Source organism: Oncorhynchus keta, chromosome 29 (assembly GCF_023373465.1).
Source record: "Oncorhynchus keta strain PuntledgeMale-10-30-2019 chromosome 29, Oket_V2, whole genome shotgun sequence".
Lineage (NCBI taxonomy): Eukaryota > Metazoa > Chordata > Actinopteri > Salmoniformes > Salmonidae > Oncorhynchus > Oncorhynchus keta.
Window position 1 is genome coordinate 13,895,349 of NC_068449.1, and position 20,809 is coordinate 13,916,157.

Sequence of the window (20,809 nt, forward strand, 5' to 3'; positions counted from 1 at the left end):
GTGCCTTGGTGGTCTGGTCCCAGAGGAGTGCAGTGGCTGTATCTGTCTGTGGAGACATAGGAGAGCTAATGGTTATCTGGGACTGGAGCAGCCTGCCTGGGAGAGAGAATGTATGTGTGTAGGAGACATTCCCATAGTCACACACACACACACACACACACACACACACACACACACACACACACACACACACACACACACACACACACACACACAGTCACGGGTCTATTGCTTTTGAAAATGCCTGATGTCATTGCACTCAGACAACCAAACACAGTCAGACAACCAAACACAGTCAGACAACAAAACACACTCAGACAACCAAACACACAGACAACCAAACACAGTCAGACAACCAAACACACAGACAAACAAACACACTCAGACAACCAAACACACTCAGACAACCAAATACACAGACAAACAAACACAGTCAGACAACCAAACACACAGACAAACAAACACAGTCAGACAACCAAACACACAGACAACCAAACACACAGACAAACAAACACACTCAGACAACCAAACACACAGACAACCAAACACACTCAGACAACCAAACACACTCAGACAAACAAACACACAGACAACCAAACACACAGACAACCAAACACACTCAGACAACCAAACACACTCAGACAAACAAACACACAGACAACCAAACACACTCAGACAACCAAACACACAGACAACCAAACACACTCAGACGACCAAACACTCAGACAACCAAACACACACAGACAACCAAACACACAGACAACCAAACACAGTCAGACAACCAAACACACAGACAAACAAACACACACAGACAAACAAACACACTCAGACAACCAAACACAGTCAGACAACCAAACACACAGACAAACAAACACACTCAGACAACCAAACACACTCAGACAACCAAACACACAGACAAACAAACACAGTCAGACAACCAAACACACAGACAAACAAACACAGTCAGACAACCAAACACACATACAACCAAACACACAGACAAACAAACACACTCAGACAACCAAACACACAGACAAACAAACACACTCAGACAACCAAACACACAGACAACCAAACACACAGACAAACAAACACACTCAGACAACCAAACACTCAGACAACCAAACACACAGACAACCAAACACACTCAGACAAACAAACACACAGACAACCAAACACACTCAGACAACCAAACACACTCAGACAAACAAACACACAGACAACCAAACACACAGACAACCAAACACACTCAGACAACCAAACACACTCAGACAAACAAACACACAGACAACCAAACACACTCAGACAAACAAACACACAGACAACCAAACACACTCAGACAACCAAACACTCAGACAACCAAACACACTCAGACAACCAAACACACTCAGACGACCAAACACTCAGACAACCAAACACACTCAGACAACCAAACACACAGACAACCAAACACAGTCAGACAACCAAACACACAGACAAACAAACACACACAGACAAACAAACACACTCAGACAACCAAACACTCAGACAACCAAACACACTCAGACAACCAAACACACTCAGACAACCAAACACACTCAGACAACCAAACACTCAGACAACCAAACACACTCAGACAACCAAACACACAGACAACCAAACACACTCAGACAACCAAACACACTCAGACAACCAAACACACAGACAACCAAACACACTCAGACAACCAAACACACTCAGACAACCAAACACACACAAACACTAGCACTCTAGAGGAGAGATGACTGACTGACATCCTGTGTTATCCTCAATAGAGTTTATCTGTGTTAGCTTCAATATAGTTTATCTGTGTTAGCCTCAATAGAGATGATCTATGTTAGCCTCAGTAGAGTGTATCTGTGTTAGCCTCAATAGAGTGTTTCTGTGTTAGCCTCAATAGACTTGATCTGTGTTAGCCTCAATAGAGTGTTTCTGTGTTAGCCTCAATAGAGTATATCTGTGTTAGCCTCAATAGAGTGTATCTGTGTTAGCCTCAATAGAGTGTATCTGTGTTAGCCTCAATAGAGTGTATCTGTGTTAGCCTCAATAGAGTGTATCTGTGTTAGCCTCAATAGAGTGTATCTGTGTTAGCCTCAATAGAGTGCATCTGTGTTAGCCTCAATAGAGTGTATCTGTGTTAGCCTCAATAGAGTGTTTCTGTGTTAGCCTCAGTAGAGGGTATCTGTGTTAGCCTCAGTAGAGTGTTTCTGTGTTAGCCTCAATAGACTTGATCTATGTTAGCCTCAATAGAGTGTTTCTGTGTTAGCCTCAATAGAGCGTATCTGTGTTAGCCTCAATAGAGTGTATCTGTGTTAGCCTCAATAGAGTGTATCTGTGTTAGCCTCAATAGAGTGTATCTGTGTTAGCCTCAATAGAGTGTATCTGTGTTAGCCTCAATAGAGTGTTTCTGTGTTAGCCTCAGTAGAGTGTATCTGTGTTAGCCTCAGTAGAGTGTTTCTGTGTTAGCCTCAATAGACTTGATCTGTGTTAGCCTCAACAGAGTGTTTCTGTGTTAGCCTCAGTAGAGTGTATCCTTGTTAGCCTCAATAGAGTTTATCTGTGTTAGCTTCAATATAGTTTATCTGTGTTAGCCTCAATATATTTTATCTGTGTTAGCCTCAGTAGAGTGTATCTGTGTTAGCCTCAATAGAGTGTTTCTGTGTTAGCCTCAATAGACTTGATCTGTGTTAGCCTCAATAGAGTGTTTCTGTGTTAGCCTCAATAGATTGTATCTGTGTTATCCTCAATAGAGTGCATCTGTGTTAGCCTCAATAGAGTGTATCTGTGTTAGCCTCAATAGAGTGTATCTGTGTTAGCCTCAATAGACTTGATCTGTGTTAGCCTCAATAGAGTGTTTCTGTGTTAGGCTCAATAGAGTTTATCCTTGTTAGCCTCAGTAGAGTCTATCTGTGTTAGCCTCAGTAGAGTGTTTCTGTGTTAGCCTCAGTAGAGTTTATCTGTATTAGCCTCAATAGAGTGTTTCTGTGTTAGCCTCAATAGAGTGTTTCTGTGTTAGCCTCAACAGAGTGTTTCTGTGTTAGCCTCAGTAGAGTGTTTCTGAGTTAGCCTCATTAGAGTGTATCTGTGTTAGCCTCAGTAGAGTGTTTCTGTGTTAGCCTCAGTAGAGTGTTTCTGTGTTAGCCTCAGTAGAGTTTATCTGTGTTAGCCTCAATAGAGTGTTTCTGTGTTAGCCTCAATAGAGTGTTTCTGTGTTAGCCTCAACAGAGTGTTTCTGTGTTAGCCTCAGTAGAGTGTTTCTGAGTTAGCCTCAGTAGAGTGTATCTGTGTTAGCCTCAGTAGAGTGTTTCTGTGTTAGCCTCAATAGACTTGATCTGTGTTATCCTCAATAGAGTGCATCTGTGTTAGCCTCAATAGAGTGTATCTGTGTTAGCCTCAATAGAGTGTATCTGTGTTAGCCTCAATAGACTTGATCTGTGTTAGCCTCAATAGAGTGTTTCTGTGTTAGCCTCAATAGATTGTATCTGTGTTATCCTCAATAGAGTGCATCTGTGTTAGCCTCAATAGAGTGTATCTGTGTTAGCCTCAATAGAGTGTATCTGTGTTAGCCTCAATAGACTTGATCTGTGTTAGCCTCAATAGAGTGTTTCTGTGTTAGGCTCAATAGAGTTTATCCTTGTTAGCCTCAGTAGAGTCTATCTGTGTTAGCCTCAGTAGAGTGTTTCTGTGTTAGCCTCAGTAGAGTTTATCTGTGTTAGCCTCAATAGAGTGTTTCTGTGTTAGCCTCAATAGAGTGTTTCTGTGTTAGCCTCAACAGAGTGTTTCTGTGTTAGCCTCAGTAGAGTGTTTCTGAGTTAGCCTCAGTAGAGTGTATCTGTGTTAGCCTCAGTAGAGTGTTTCTGTGTTAGCCTCAGTAGAGTGTTTCTGTGTTAGCCTCAGTAGAGTTTATCTGTGTTAGCCTCAATAGAGTGTTTCTGTGTTAGCCTCAATAGAGTGTTTCTGTGTTAGCCTCAAAAGAGTGTTTCTGTGTTAGCCTCAGTAGAGTGTTTCTGTGTTAGCCTCAGTAGAGTGTATCTGTGTTAGCCTCAGTAGAGTGTTTCTGTGTTAGCCTCAATAGACTTGATCTGTGTTAGCCTCAATAGAGTGTTTCTGTGTTAGCCTCAATAGATTGTATCTGTGTTATCCTCAATAGAGTGCATCTGTGTTAGCCTCAATAGAGTGTATATGTGTTAGCCTCAATAGAGTGTATCTGTGTTAGCCTCAATAGACTTGATCTGTGTTAGCCTCAATAGAGTGTTTCTGTGTTAGCCTCAGTAGAGTTTATCTGTGTTAGCCTCAATAGAGTGTTTCTGTGTTAGCCTCAAAAGAGTGTTTCTGTGTTAGCCTCAACAGAGTGTTTCTGTGTTAGCCTCAGTAGAGTGTTTCTGAGTTAGCCTCAGTAGAGTGTATCTGTGTTAGCCTCAGTAGAGTGTTTCTGTGTTAGCCTCAGTAGAGTGTTTCTGTGTTAGCCTCAGTAGAGTTTATCTGTGTTAGCCTCAATAGAGTGTTTCTGTGTTAGCCTCAATAGAGTGTTTCTGTGTTAGCCTCAACAGAGTGTTTCTGTGTTAGCCTCAGTAGAGTGTTTCTGAGTTAGCCTCAGTAGAGTGTATCTGTGTTAGCCTCAGTAGAGTGTTTCTGTGTTAGCCTCAGTAGAGTGTTTCTGTGTTAGCCTCAGTAGAGTGTTTCTGTGTTAGCCTCAGTAGAGTGTATCCTTGTTAGCCTCAATAGAGTTTATCTGTGTTAGCTTCAATATAGTTTATCTGTGTTAGCCTCAATAGAGTTTATCTGTGTTAGCCTCAGTAGAGTGTATCTGTGTTAGCCTCAATAGAGTGTTTCTGTGTTAGCCTCAATAGACTTGATCTGTGTTAGCCTCAACAGAGTGTTTCTGTGTTAGCCTCAGTAGAGTGTTTCTGAGTTAGCCTCAGTAGAGTGTATCTGTGTTAGCCTCAGTAGAGTGTTTCTGTGTTAGCCTCAGTAGAGTGTTTCTGTGTTGGCCTCAGTAGAGTGTTTCTGTGTTAGCCTCAGTAGAGTGTTTCTGTGTTAGCCTCAGCAGAGTGTTTCTGTGTTAGGCTCAATAGAGTATTTCTGTGTTAGCCTCAATAGAGTGTTTCTGTGTTAGCCTCAATAGAGTGTTTCTGTGTTAGCCTCAATAGAGTGTTTCTGTGTTAGCCTCAGTAGAGTTTATCCTTGTTAGCCTCAGTAGAGTCTATCTGTGTTAGCCTCAGTAGAGTGTGTCTGTGTTAGCCTCAGTAGAGTTTATCTGTGTTAGCCTCAATAGAGTGCTTCTGTGTTAGCCTCAATAGAGTGTTTCTGTGTTAGCCTCAACAGAGTGTTTCTGTATTAGCCTCAGTAGAGTGTTTCTGTGTTAGCCTCAATTGAGTGTTTCTGTGTTAGTCTCAGTAGAGTGTATCTGTGTTAGCCTCAGTAGAGTGTTTCTGTGTTAGCCTCAGTAGAGTGTTTCTGTGTAAGGCTCAATAGAGTATTTCTGTGTTAGCCTCAATAGAGTGTTTCTGTGAGAGTCACGGTCCTGTCAATCACTATGTTCCCAGTCTTATCAGCACTAATACACACTAATACATGAATAAACACTAATACACATGAATACACTAATACACACTAATACACATGAATACACTAATACACACGAATACACATGATATACACAAATATGCTAATATACAACAATACACTACTACCCACTAATACACTAATACACACTAATACACTAATATACACTAATACACTAATACACACTAATACACACTAATCCTCTAATACACACTACGAGAGTACACTAATACACTAATTCACTAACACACACAAATACACTAACACACGCTAATACACTAATCAGACATATCTATACACGCATCCAGACATATCTATACACGCATCCAGACATATCTATACACGCATCCAGACATATCTAAACACGCATCCAGACATATCTATACACGCATCCAGACATCTATACACACATCCAGACATATCTATACACGCATCCAGACATATCTATACACGCATCCAGACATATCTATACACACATCCAGACATATCTATACACGCATCCAGACATCTATACACGCATCCAGACATCTATACACACATCCAGACATATCTATACACGCATCCAGACATCTATACACGCATCCAGACATATCTATACACACATCCAGACATATCTATACACGCATCCAGACATCTATACACGCATCCAGACATATCTATACACACATCCAGACATATCTATACACGCATCCAGACATATCTATACACGCATCCAGACATCTATACACGCATCCAGACATATCTATACACACATCCAGACATATCTATACACGCATCCAGACATATCTATTAATACAGTGTTATGTTTTGTTGACTAGCAACATTTTTTTCTTTCTCACTGTATCTTTGTATGTTGGACTGGGATGGATGGCTGACTACACATACATACACACAGCACCAGGTGAAGTCTGAGTACGGGAACAGGGAGCATCTCCCCTGCTATCTAATGGTTGCAAGCAGCGCACACACACACACACACACACACACACACACACACACACACACACACACACACACACACACACACACACACACACACACACACACACACACACACACACACACGCACACACACACACACACACACACACACAGCCACCTGCCCACGGCCCAGGGCATCGCTCCACTGATCTGTTCTCATTTCAGCTCTTGCCACTCCCCATGAAGAGACACACACCTCTCTTTTCATCCCCTCTCCCTCTTTCTCTCTCCTCCATTCTCTGTCGTCACATAGCATAGGAACATTATCTCAGTCCAGGACAGTAAACACTGCTGTGATCATTTAAGTGTGTCTGATTTTGGTTGGATTTGGTTAATCACCTCTTTATACCACAGAAACCATTGTCTAATTCTATATAATTCTATATGTAGAATTATATATAGTTTTAAACAGGAGCCATTGTCTAAGCCTATCTAACTGTCCATCAGTCCCCCAGCCCTGAAAGGAACGGTGCTCTGTTATTGCATCAACTATAGGAGTGAAGATGGAGAGGGAAGGAGGGATGGAAAGAAGGATGGAGAGAGGGGATGGGGAGGGAGGGATGGAGAGAAGGATGGAGAGAGGGGAAGGGGAGGGAGGGGTGGAGAGAAGGATGGAGAGAGGGTAAGGGGAGGGAGGGATGGATGGATGGAGAGAAGGATGGAGAGAGGGGAAGGGGAGGAAGGGAGGGATGGAGAGATGGATGGAGAGAGGGGAAGGGGAGGGAGGGAGCGATGGAGAGAAGGATGGAGGGAGGGGAAGGGGAGGGAGGGATGGAGAGAAGGATGGAGAGAGGGGAAGGGGAGGGAGGGAGGGATGGAGAGAAGGATGGAGAGAGGGGAAGGGGAGGGAGGGAGGGATCGAGAGATGGATGGAGAGAGGGAAAGGGGAGGGAGGGAGGGATGGAGAGAGGGGAAGGGGAGGGAGGGATGGAGAGAAGGATGGAGGAAAACTATCTTCTTCCCTCTCTCCCGAGGGAGTGTGTGGGAGTGTGGAGTGTGATAGGGAGGTTTCAAAATAGCTTTGAATAGGGAACTTTATCGATGCCATTATTAAAGATTCAACAAAACAACACAACACTAGTTGTGTTGTAGCAGACATTCTTAATAGCAGTATGTGATGGTGAAGATGCATGATGTTGCTATATTAGAGCATTTGCTTTGCTGGTGTAGAGTTACAGGGATACATTTGCCTGTAAAGTATTTGATTGTTGGTCAGTCTCTCTCTCTCTCTCTCTCTCTCTCTCTCTCTCTCTCTCTCTCTCACTCACACACACATAAACAAACACACAGTGTGTGTGTGTGTGTGTGTGTGTGTCGGTCATCTGAAATCAATCATGTCTCTTCTCATGTGTCTCTCTCTTTGTTGTTTTTCCTACAAAAGCACAAATGTGTCAATGGCATTTCACACACAATCCTTCAATTGTCCGAACACACACGGAACGGCGCTGGGCCAGGGTAAAATCCATGGTGATCGGATCAGCTTGGATCGAAATATTGGTCCTCAGCAATATTCCCACGCTGGGAATGATTCCCCTTCATCACACTGTCTATTAAGCCAGCGGGACAACTGACAGCCCTACGTGTCCTTGTCCTTCCTAAAGGGTTCTTCAGCTGTCCCCATAGGAGAACCCTTTCTGCTTCCAGGTAGAACTATTGTGGGTTCCATGTAGAAGCGTCTGTATAAAGGGTTCTACCTGGAACCAAAGATGGTTCTTCAAAATGTTCTCCTATGGGGACAGCTGAATAACCCTTTTAGGCTCTAGATAGAAGTTTTTTTCTAGGAGTGTGTACGTGTGTGTGTGTGTGTGTGTGTGTGTGTGTGTGTGTGTGTGTGTGTGTGTGTGTGTGTGTGTGTGTGTGTGTGTGTGTGTGTGTGTGTGTGTGTGTGTGTGTGTGTACATTTTAAACATTATATCACAACACAACAACATCAGTCAACATCCACCTACCCTGTCCTTCCTCCTCCTCCTCCTCCTCCTCCTCCTCCTCCTCCTCCTCCTCCTCCTCCTCCTCCTCCTCTCACTCACATGGGTGACTTTTTTATAGTTCACTCAGTGACTTACTGAGACTTTCAATGTGCTAACTGATCCACATGACTGTGTTAGCCTGCTAAACTAAAGCCTTGGTAACTAGGCTGACCTGGCTATAATATAATGTAATGTCCTGTCAGGGAAGAGTGGAAGATGGAGGAGAGGAGGGAGAGGGGGATGAAAAATGAAGCAAGGAAGGGAACAATGCAATAGGGATGCAGGGATGAGAGAGGAGGTGTAGTTTGTGAAAGTGACACTATAATTACAGGAACCCTCAGAGGAATTCAACCCAGCTTTCTCTTCTCCTTTATCTCTCTTGTTCTCTCTCTTTCTTTTGTCTCACTCCTCCTCTCTCTATCCTCTCTCTACTTACCCCATCCTTCCCTAACCCTTATTCTTTTCTACTTATTTTTGCTGTTTCTCAATTTCTCTCTCTTCTGCGCCTCCCCTCTCTCTCTCTCTACCTGCCCAATCACATATCCCACTCTCATCCAGCTTCCTCAATCTCTATTTTTCTCCTCCTTTTTTCTCTCTCTCCCTACCTCTCTTCTCTCTCTGTCTTCCTCCCCCTCTCTCTTTACCTGGCCATTCCCATTTCATTACTGCCCCCTTCTCCTCTCCTCCTCCTCTCCTCCCCCTCTCCTCTTCTCCTGGTCATCCTTTATTATTTGAAGGCTCATTTGTTAAGAGGGAATGGTCTCTTTCTCCCTCATCTTTTTCCTCTTTTTGTGGGCTTTGGAAATATAATTTTTAATTTGATTCATTTAGATTAAATCATTAATCAGGAGTGAGAGTGAGTTAATTTGGTGGGAAATAAATGAGGTAGTTAGAAGGGTCTTTATGAAGTGAGCGCACACTGTGGCGTGTGTGTGTGTGTGTGTGTGTGTGTGTGTGTGTGTGTGTGTGTGTGTGTGTGTGTGTGTGTGTGTGTGTGTGTGTGTGTGTGTGTGTGTGTGTGTGTGTGTGTGTGTGTGTGTGTGTGTGTGTGTGTGTGTGTGTGTGTGTGTGTGTGTGCGTGTGTGTGTGTGCGTTTGTGTGCATACACATGAGAAAGGGAGGAAGAGAGCAGCAATAAGCGAGAAAGGAATAACAGGGGTAGGTCATTAGTAAATCAACTCTTAAATACTGATATAATATTTGATCAAATATTGTATGTATGCTGCTCAATAAACGAAAAAAGCAGCAACTATGACATTTTTTTTACTGCAAAATCTAGACAGACAGCAAATTATTTATTTTTTTGTATTTAATTCGATCTTGTCTCGTCGCTGCAACTCCCCAACGGGCTCGGGAGGCGAAGGTCGAGTAATGCGTCCTCCGAAACATGACCCACAATCAATGCTGCATCAATGTGTTGGAGGATAAACCGTTCAACTGACAACTGAGGTCAGCCTGCAGGCTCCCAGCCTGCCACAAGGAGTCGCTAAATCGTGATGAGCCAAGTAAAGCCTCCCAGCCAAAACCTCCCCTTACCCAGACGACGCTCGGCCAATTGTGAGCCGCCCTATGGGACTCTCGGTCAAGGCCGGTTGTGACACAGCCTGGGATCGGACCCAGGTCTGTGATGACGCTTCAAGCACTGCTTCATTCCGGAGGCCTTACAGACGGCAATTTGTGATACTCAATGATATTTTCTGATACAATGGCTTGTTCTTGTGTCAGGAAACTAAATACCACATTAATCAGATAATATACCTGGCTATTACAACAGGTGAAATATTTTTTTAATCAAATTCTTATCATGTAAGAAATATACACTATACTGTAACAGTAAATATACACTCTATTGTAACAGAATATATACACTCTACTGTAACAGTAAATATACACTCTAGTGTAACAGTAAATATATACTATAGTGTAACAGTAAATATATACTATAGTGCAACAGTAAATATACACTCTAGTGTAACAGTAAACATATACTGTAGTGTAACAGTAAATATATACTGTAGTGTAACAGTAAATATACACTATATTTTAACAGTAAATATACACTATACTGTAACAGTAAATATACACTCTACTGTAACAGAATATATACACTCTACTGTAACAGTACATATACACTCTACTGTAAGAGTAAATATACACTATACTGTAACAGTAAATATATACTCTAGTTTAACAGTAAATATACACTATATTTTAACAGTAAATATACACTCTAGTGTAACAGTATATATATACTATAGTGTAACAGTAAATATACACTATATTTTAACAGTAAGTATATAGTGTAGTGTAACAGTAAATATACACTCTAGTGTAACAGAATATATACACTATACTTTAACAGTAAGTATATAGTGAGTGTAGTGTAACAGTAAATATTCACTATAGTTTAACAGTAAATATATACTATATTTTAACAGTAAATGTATACTGTAGTATAACCGTAAATATTTACTATAGTTTAACAGTAAATACATACTATAGTTTAACAGTAACTATATACTATAGTTTAACAGTAAATACATACTATAGTTTAACAGTAACTATATACTATAGTTTAACAGTATAGTGTTAATTTCATACATGATAATATATCTGCTGATGTTCATGCACCTCTCCACCCATCCCTCCTTCATCACTCCATCCCAGCCCCCTGTGTGCTAGCCCACTTGGAGTTCAGAGTCTCTTGACCGCTTGATGACACGACCCCTCTCTGTACCTGTTCTGTCAGCTCTTCTGCTGTCACACACACACACACACACACACACACACACACACACACACACACACACACACACACACACACACACACACACACACACACACACACACACACACACACACACACACACACACACACACTCTCTCTTTTCATCTAACTGTCTCTCTTTCCAACTTCCTCCTCTTCCTCTAAGAGGCTTCTATTGACAGAGAAGGGAATAGTTCAATCCAGTATGTTGGTGTGGCACGGATGTACCTACAGTACATTATACGGTATGCCAGAGATGGAAAACACTTGTTGGTCTTGTTTCTGAAGTGATTCTTATCTGATCGAATCAAGGGTAGGAGCAGTCAATTCAGTGTGTCATCTGTATTCGCACATACATGTACATCCCACACACACACACACACACACACACACACACACACACACACACACACACACACACACACACACACACACACACACACACACACACACACACACACACACACACACACACACACACACACACACACACACACACACACACACACACACACACACACACTAATTCATTCTCTCTCTTCAGCTTAGCGTGTTTGCTAAGTCTCTCACGTCTGTTGTCTCTCCGCTGGTCAGCACATTTTCCCAGAATGCAAATCCCTGTCTGAGGGCAATCCAAACGCCAGCGGAAATCTTTCCCTGCACGTTCAAAGCGATGCTCCGATATTCTGGGCCCTACGTTCACAAACACACACACACACTAGTGTTGCACAGTATACCCATACATCCTACTAGAATTTCTGTTACATTCGGTACTTCTGTCAAATGTGTCTCACATGATTGAAAGGACCAAGTCTGTATCAGCATAGCTCCTTGATTGTGTGAAGAGCAGAGTTCCTGCTCTACTTAGTCATTGCTAGAGCTGTCCTTACAGGCTAGAACACTTTTACAATGCTAGACATAGCCGGTAGCTGCCAGGTTTAATTGCCAGCTAACTTCCCTTGTTCGCTTACAGCTGAAACCAGATTGCAAAATATGCTGATATCTACAGTGAGGGGAAAAAGTATTTGATCCCCTGCTGATTTTGTGCGTTTGCCCACTGACAAAGAAATGATCAGTCTATAATTTTAATGATAGGTTTATTTGAACAGTGAGAGACAGAATAACAACAAAAAAATCCAGAAAAACGCATGTCAAAAATGTTATAAATTGATTTGCATTTTAATGAGGGAAATAAGTATTTGACCCCCTCTCAATCAGAAAGATTTCTGGCTCCCAGGTGTCTTTTATACAGCACAATATTAAAGGGAGTGCTCCTAATCTCAGTTTGTTACCTGTATAAAAGACACCTGTCCACAGAAGCAATCAATCAATCAGATTCCAAACTCTCCACCATGGCCAAGACCAAAGAGCTCTCCATGGCTGGAATGGGCTACAAGACCATCGCCAAGCAGCTTGGTGAGAAGGTGACAACAGTTGGTGCGATTATTCGCAAATGGAAGAAACACAAAAGAACTGTCAATCTCCCTCGGCCTGGGGCTCCATGCAAGATCCCACCTTGTGGAGTTGCAATGATCATGAGAACGGTGAGGAATCCGCCAAGAACTACACGGGAGGATCTTTTCAATGATCTCAAGGCAGCTGGGACCATAGTCACCAAGAAAACAATTGGTAACACACTACGCTGTGAAGGACTGAAATCCTGCAGTGCCCGCAAGGTCCCCCTGCTCAAGAAAGCACATATACATGCCCGTCTGAAGTTTGCCAATGAACATCTGAATGATTCAGAGGACAACTGGGTGAAAGTGTTGTGGTCAGATGAGACCAAAATGGAGCTCTTTGGCATCAACTCAACTCGCCATGTTTGGACGAGGAGGAATGCTGGAATGCTGCCTATGACCCCAAGAACACCATCCCCACCGTCAAACATAGAGGTGGAAACATTATGCTTTGGGGGTGTTTTTCTGCTAAGGGGAAAGGACAACTTCACCTCATCAAAGGGACGATGGACCATGTGCCGTCAAATCTTGGGTGAGAACCTCCTTCCTTCAGCCAGGGCATTGAAAATGGGTCGTGGATGGGTATTCCAGCATGACAACGACCCAAAACACACGGCCAAGGCAACAAAGGAGTGGCTCAAGAAGAAGCACATTAAGGTGCTGGAGTGGCCTAGCCAGTCTCCAGACCTTTATCCCATAGAAAATCTGTGGAGGGAGCTGAAGGTTTGAGTTGCCAAACGTCAGCCTCGAAACCTTAATGACTTGGAGAAGATCTGCAAAGAGGAGTGGGACAAAATCCCTCCTGAGATGTGTGCAAACCTGGTGGCCAACTACAAGAAACGTCTGACCTCTGTGATTGCCAACAAAGGGTTGTGCCACCAAGTACTAGGTCATGTTTTGCAGAGGGGTCAAATACTTAGCAATTTATAACATTTTTTGACATGTGTTTTTCTGGATTGTGTTGTTGTTGTTCTGTCTCTCACTGTTCAAATAAACCATTCAAATTATAGACTGATCATTTCTTTGTCAGTGGGAAAACGCACAAAATCAGCAGGGTATCAAATACTTTTTTCCCTCACATTATTAATTCACTTTGTCTCTCTCACCACCAAAAACGCATTGACTTCTTCACCTCCCTCGCCTCTCATCTGGTTTCCACTAGATTCCAAAGTCAAAGTCAAAATCAAATTGATCAGCTTTTGCTCCTCTAGCTCTGACTCTACTGACTAAGTTATTGAGGAAAAAATGACTTCCTATGACTGTGATATATGGTTGTCCCACCTAGCTATCTCAGATGAATCCAGTTGCTCTGGATAAGAGACTAAATGACTACAATGTTCATGTGAATACCTCTTTAATGATGTCATTACTTTCTTAAAGAGATGGTTCACTCTTTTAATAAAGTAAGAGATTGCTTTTATGCAAATGCTGTTGATCAGTACAATAAAATAATGTTTTCCTAGCCGTTTCCAATAGAATAAATCCGAAATGGAAGGAATTGTTTGTCATCTGTAGCCCCATGAAATGTGCTAAAACAAGCTCAATAACTCAGTGCATGCAGACACTCCTATTGAATCATTTCCATTCACCTGTATTGTGAATAGAACTCGGCTACATAATATAATAATAAATGCCATTTAGCAGACGCTTTTATCCAAAGCGTACGTATGGGTGGTCCCGGGAATCGAACCCACTACCCTGGCGTTACAAGCGCCATGCTCTACCAACTGAGCTACAGAAGGACCGTGTGCAGTACATCTTGATTTGCCCAGTTTATCAATTGAGATTTACCATTCAACTAAATGATTACCGTTATGTTGTTTTGTACTTAGATTGGTAAAAAAAAAGTCAAATTAATTGTATGATTGTATAATTGATTAATTCATGCATACATGGCTATCCAATAAATGTACATAACATTTTTCAAATGTAATGCCATTGAACTCAAAAGATGGCCAACGATTGAACAGAGCAGTAGCTGAGTTAATCTGTCTGGAAACAGTGCCATTCTGTGACTTTGGCTAATATGCCTCCTTTTTGTTGTTTTTGTGGTATCGTGATGGTATCGAGTATCGTGATGGTATCGAGTATCGTGATGGTATCGAGTATCGTGATGGTATCGAGTATCGTGATGGTATCGAGTATCGTGATGGTATCGAGTATCGTGATGGTATCGAGTATCGTGATGGTATCGAGTATCGTGATGGTATCGAGTATCGTGATGGTATCGAGTATCGTGATGTTATCGAGTATCGTGATGGTATCGAGCATCGTGATGTTATCGAGTATCATGATGTTATCGAGTATCATGATGGTATCGAGTATCATGATGTTATCGAGTATCATGATGTTATCGGGTATCATGATGTTATCGAGTATCATGATGTTATCGAGCATCGTGATGTTATCGAGTATCATGATGTTATCGAGTATCGTGATGGTATCGAGTATCGTCATGGTATCGAGTATCGTGATGGTATCGATTCTCCTGATGGTATCGAGTATCGTGATGGTATCGAGCATCGTGGTGTTATCGAGTATCATGATGTTATCGAGTATCATGATGGTATCGAGTATCGTGATGGTATCGAGTATCGTGATGGTATCGAGTATCGTGATGGTATCGAGCATCGTGATGTTATCGAGTATCATGATGTTATCGAGTATCGTGATGTTATCGAGTATCATGATGGTATCGAGTATCGTGATGTTATCGAGTATTGTGATGTTATCGAGTATCATGATGGTATCGAGTATCGTGATGTTATCGTGATGTTATCGAGTATCGTGATGTTGTCGAGTATCGTGATGTTATCGAGTATCGTGATGGTATCGAGTATCGTGATGTTATTGAGTATCATGATGGTATCGAGTATCGTGATGTTGTCGAGTATCATGATGTTATCGGGTATCATGATGTTATCGTGATGTTATTGAGTATCGTGATGTTGTCGAGTATCGCGATGTTATCGAGTATCATGATGTTATCGAATATCGCGATGTTGTCGAGTATTGTGATGTTGTCGAGTATCGTGATGTTATGTTATCGAGTATCGTGATGTTATTGAGTATCGTGATGTTGTCGAGTATCGTGATGTTATCGAGTATCGTGATGTTATTGAGTATCGTGATGTTGTCGAGTATCGTGATGTTATCGAGTATCATGATGGTATCGAGTATTGTGATGTTTTCGAGTATCATGATGTTATCGGGTATCGTGATGTTGTCGAGTATCGTGATGTTGTCGAGTATCATGATGTTATCGGGTATCGTGAGTATCGTGGTACGAAACTATCGGTATCAAAGTACAAATTACAGTATCATGACAATACGAACAATGCAAAAAATGTAAACATTATTAAACTGACCAGTGTTCCATTATTAAAGTGGCCAGTGATTCCAAGTCTATATGCACTATATAGGGCAGCAGCCTCTAATGTGCTAGTGATAGCTATTTAACAGAATTTAACAGTCGGATGACCTAGAGATAGAAGCTGTTTTTCAGTCTCTCGGTCCCAGCGTTGATGCACTTGTACTGACCTCACCTTCTGGATGATAGCAGGGTGAACAGGCCCTGTTCCTTGTGGTCCCAGTGTTGAGTATCAGCGAAGTGGAGGTGTTTTTTCCTACCTTCACCACCTGGGGGCAACCCACCAGGAAGTCCAGGACCCAGTTGCACAGGGCGGGGTTCAGACCCAGGGCCTCCAGCTTAAAGATGATCTTGGAGGGTACTATGGTGTTGAATGCTGAGCTATAGTCAATGAACAGCATTCTTACATAGGGATTCCTCTTGTCCAGATGGGATAGGGCAGTGTGCAGTGCGATAGCAATTGCATCGTCTGTGGATCTATAGGGGTGGTAAGCAAATTGAAGTGGGTCTAGGGTGTCAGGTAAGGTAGCGGTGATATGATCCCTAGCCTTTCAAAGCACTTCATGATGACAGAAGTGAGTGCTACGGGGTGATAGTCATTTAGTTTCTTGGGCACAGGAACAATGGTGGCCATCTTGAAGCATGTGGGGACAGAAGACTGGGATTGAATATATCCATCTCACCCCTTCTCTCCACATCTTCTCGTCTCTCCAAGTCATCTGTATACTTCTGTATACTTCAGGACCTTCTTTGAACACTGTGTTAACTAACCTCCAGATGAGCTTCAATGCCGTACAACTCTCCTTCTGTGGCTTCCAACTGCTATTAAATGCAAGTAAAACTAAATGCATGCTCTTCAGCCGATTGCTGCCCGCACCTGCCCGCCCGTCCAGCATCACTACTCTGGAAGGTTCTGACTTAGAATATGTGGACAACTACAGATACCAAGGTGTCTGGTTAGACTGTAAACTCTCCTTCCAGACTCACATTAAACATCTCCAATCCAAAATAATATCTAGAATCGGCTTCCTATTTCGCAAAAAAGCATCCTTCACTCATGCTGCCAAACATATCCTCGTAAAAAAGACTATCCTACCGATCCTCAACTTCGGCGATGTCATTTAAAAAATAGCCTCCAACACTCTACTCAACAAATTGGATGCTGTTTATCACAGTGCCATCGGTTTTGTCACCAAAGCCCCATACACTACCCACCACTGCGACCTGTACAATCTCTTGGGCTGGCCCTCACTTCATACTCGTCGCCAAACCCACTGGCTCCAGGTCATCTACAAGTCTCTGCTAGGTAAAGCCCCACCTTATCTCAGCTCACTGGTCACCATAGCAGCAACCACCCGTAGCACATGCTCCAGCAGGAGCAGGTATATCTCACTGGTCATCCCCCAAAGCCAATTCCTACTTTGGCCACCTTTCCTTCCAGTTCTCTCCTGCCAATGACTGGAACGAACTTCAAAAATCACTGAAGCTGGAGACACGTATCTCCCTCACTAGCTTTAAGCACCAGCTGTTAGAGCATCTCACAGATGCAGATCCCATCTGTAAATAGCCCATCCAACTACCTCATCCCCATACTGTATTTATTTACCTCATCCGCATACTGTATTTATTTATTTATCTTGCTCCTTTGCACCCCAGTATCTCTACTTGCACATTCATCTTCTGCACATCTTCCATTCCAGTGTTTAATTGCTATATTGTAATTACTTCCTCACCATGGCCTATTTATTGCCTTACCTCCCTTATCTTACCTCATTTGCACACAATATATATAGACTTTTTTCTACTGTATTATTGACTGTATGTTTGTTTATATCATGTGTAACTCTGTGTTGTTGTATGTGTTGAACTGCTTTGCTTTATCTTGGCCAGGTCACAGTTGTAAATGAGAACGTGTTCTCAACTAGCCTACCTGGTTAAATAAAGAGGAAATAAAAAATAAAAAAATCTATCTCCCCTCATCTCCTCGTCTCCTAGTCATCTATCTCTCCTCTCCTAGTCATCTATCGCTATTCTTCTTCCCTCTTCCACTCCACCTTTGTATTAATGGACTGTGAGAGTAAGAGTCCCCCTCCCTCTCTCAATCCCTCTCCCTCTACATTTCCCCCCTTTATCTCTCCTTCCCTCTCCCTCTACCCCTCCTTCTTCCCTCCCTCTCTCCATCCCTCTCCTTCTACATTTCCCCCCTTTATCTCTCCTTCCCTCTCCCTCTACCCCTCCTTCTTCCCTCCCTCTCTCTGTCCCTCTACTTCCCTATAAATTTGCTAGATGCCAGAAGGGATTCTACCACCGCTATGAAATCCTCAACAAGTCTTGTAATGTCTTCATGGTCATCTGTGGGTTTCTAGTAAAGGCCCAAGAGAAGAGGATCATTTAAAAGGAAGTGAACACTCAAGTCAGACAATAGGCCTATCTGTCTGCTTCCTTAATTAAAACCCTAAGTGTCTTGTAATCAGGCGCAGATTTATGACATGATGAAATGAATCTCCTCTCTGTCCCTCCTCCTATGGGTTTCACTCCTCTCCTCCGTTTCTCTCCTCCTCCAATTCCCCTTAGCCCTCCCTCTCTCCTTCAATCCCACTCCTCTCTCTCTCTCTCTCTCTATATATATATATATATATATATATATATATATATATATATATATATATATATATATATATATATATATATAAATATATATAGCTCTCTCTCTCAGTTAGGACACCTATAAATGTGTTACAGTCCTGTAGCTGACCATACAGTATGTGAAAACCATCAAACCATACATGTCAGCCTGCAACGTGCATGTTTTTCATTATACAGTAGCTTGCGAAAGTATTCACCCCCTTTGGCATTTTTCCTATTTTGTTGTCTTACAACCTGGAATTTATATAGATTTTTGGGGGGGTTGTATCATTTGATTTACACAACATGCCTACCACTTTGAAGATGCAAAATATGTTTTATTGTGAAACAAACAAGAAATAAGACAGAAAAACAGAAAAACGTGTATAACTGTTCACCCTCCCAAAGTCAATACTTTGTTGAGCCACCTTTTGCAGCAATTACAGCTGCAAGTCTCTTGGGGTTTGTCTCTATAAGCTTGGCACATCTAGCCACTGGGATTTTTGCACATTCTTCAAGACAAAACTGCTCCAGCTCCTTCAAGTTGGATGGGTTCCGCTGGTCATACCACAGATTATCAATTGGATTGAGGTCTGGGCTTTGACTAGGCTATTCCAAGACATTTAAATGTTTCCATTAAACCACCCGGGTGTTTCTTTAGCAGTATGCTTAGGGTCATTGTCCTGCTGGAAGGTCAACCTCCGTCCCAGTCAAATCTCTGGAAGACTGAAACAGGTTTCCCTCAAGAATTTCCCTGTATTTAGCGCTATCCATCATTCCTTCAATTCTGACCAGTTTCCCAGTCCCTGCTGATGAAAAACATCCCACAGCATGATGCTGCCACCACCATGCTTCACTGTGGGGATGGTATTCTCGGGGTGATGAGAGGTGTTGGGTTTGCGCCAGACATAGCATTTTCCTAGATGGCCAAAAAGCTCAATTTTAGTCTCATCTGACCAGAGTACCTTCTTCCATATGTTTGGGGAGTCTCCCACAGGCCTTTTGGCAAACAGCAATGTTTTTTTCTGGCCACTCTTCCGTAAAGCCCAGCTCAGTGGAGTGTACGGCTTAAGGTGGTCCTATGGACAATCTCCGCTGTGGAGCTTTGCAGCTCCTTCAGGTTTATCTTTGGTCTCTTTGGTTACCTCTCTGATTAATGCCCTCCTTGCCTGGCCCGTGAGTTTTGGTGGGCAGTCCTCTCTTGGCAGGTTTGTTGTGGTGCCCTATCCTTTCCATTCTTTAATAATGAATTTAATGGTGCTCCGTGGGATGTTCAAAGTTTCAGATATTTTTTTATAACCCAACCCTAATTTGTACTTCTTCTCCACAACTTCATCCCTGACCTGTTTGGAGAGCTCCTTGGCCATCATGGTGCCGCTTGCTTTGTGGTCCCCCTTGATTAGTGGTGTTGCAGACTCTGGGGCCTTTCAGAACAGGTGTATATATACTGAGATCATGTGACAGATCATGTGACACTTAGATTGCACACAGGTGAACTTTATTTAACAAATGTTGTGACTTCTGAAGTTAATTGGTTGCACCATATCTTATTTAGGGGCTTCATAGCAAAGGGGGTGAATACATATGTACACATCACTTTTCCATTTTTTATTATGTATCATTTTTTTAGTTATTTTTTTCATCTCACTTCACCAATTTTGTCTATGTCCTTTACATGAAATCCAAAAATATATTTAAATTAGAGGTTGTAATGCAACAGAATAGGAAAAACGCCAAGGGGGATGAATACTTTTTCAAGGCACTGTAGGTGTGTTTGTGTGTGTGTGTGTGTGAGTGAGTGAGTGTATCTGGTTACAGCTCATTAGCAGTGGAAGCTGACAACAGCTCTATGTCGTGGGCCTTGACATTTCTCTGTCTACGCTAGAAACTCACCATGTCACTAATGTGACATCTTACTAAGACCCCCGTCTATATTCTGGGGGGAAGAGTAGTGTGTGTGGGTTCATTTTTTTAATCAACCATTAGTAGAAAGGTAGAGAAAGGTGTGTGTTTGGGGGGTGCGTTCATGAGTGTGTGTGTGGTTCCTTTTGAAACTTCT

The 20,809-nt window shown here is 42.3% G+C and overlaps 1 protein-coding gene across 4 annotated transcripts in view; it reads left to right on the top strand.

Moving 5' to 3' along the window:
- The window catches only part of LOC118382087 (estrogen-related receptor gamma-like), a 388,793-nt gene that overhangs the window by 246,460 nt on the left and 121,524 nt on the right, over window positions 1-20,809 (top strand). The gene's annotated exons all lie outside the window — the stretch shown is intronic.